We start from the raw sequence: 1,076 nt of genomic DNA on the forward strand, positions 1-1,076 counted from the left end.
ATCTTCATCTCCTTCCTCTTCGATTGCATAGTCTTCCCTAGAAAATGAAAAGAACTGTTAGTAAAATAGTTAAATTCAATAAATAAAGTAACATACCAAATATAGCGTTATTCATTAATTTGAAAAAGTCTTTCTCAAAGCCTTCTTCCTCATTTCAGTGTTTAAGTTAATGTAATCTGCCAACCATGCAGACTGACTGAACTCTAAAACTCTATGCACCTATAAAATAAGAAAAAATGTATAAATCTCATTAAAAGCTTTTAAAATTAAAATATTTACTTTATCAACTATCAACCCATTTTCAATTGCCTGCTGGAGGTTCCTATAATGTATAATACAGGGTGATTGATTAAGCGTAAAACACTCATTATCTCAAAAAGTATTCACTTTTTTCAAATTTTTTTTTTTTCAAAATTTTAGATCTATGCTGCTCTAGAATTATATATTTTTTTTATATTTTTCACCCTTATATTTATTAGGTAAACCACCATCAACTTTTGATTTTCAAATGGCAACCCATACTAAAAATTTCATAATTTAGTAAGGCTTTTTTTCTCATGAATTATCACGTTTAAATTTTCATTTTTCGTTTATCCGTTGACGAGATACAACTCCTCAAAGTTGGGGTGTTTTGAGAGGTGTTAGTGTGTAAATGCGTTATACCTAGTCAGAACTGCAGGCCGCAGTAATTGGGATTCTTGTGCTCCAGAGTAAAAAATAATAAACTATTCAAATCAATTCAGTAAGTACGATAGTTAAGTTGTGCCCCAAAATACCCCACTATGTTGCACAGTTCTCCCCCACACTAATAGCGCCACTGGTCATGATATTATTGATATACTTATCGCTTATAAAGACCAGAAGTTACAAGTAATAAATTCGATAGGTACCGAAGATATGGTGATAAATGATTATCAGAGTACCTACCTACTTCCGAAAATAACTTTTATTGTTAACATACATATTATTATAAGTAATTGCCAATTGGATTATTGGACTATCACGTCTTGTCGCTAATCATATCAGCTGTAATTTGTATTGTTAATTTTGTTCTGTGCACGATTACCACGATTATC

Source organism: Acyrthosiphon pisum, chromosome A1 (assembly GCF_005508785.2).
Source record: "Acyrthosiphon pisum isolate AL4f chromosome A1, pea_aphid_22Mar2018_4r6ur, whole genome shotgun sequence".
Taxonomy (NCBI): domain Eukaryota; kingdom Metazoa; phylum Arthropoda; class Insecta; order Hemiptera; family Aphididae; genus Acyrthosiphon; species Acyrthosiphon pisum.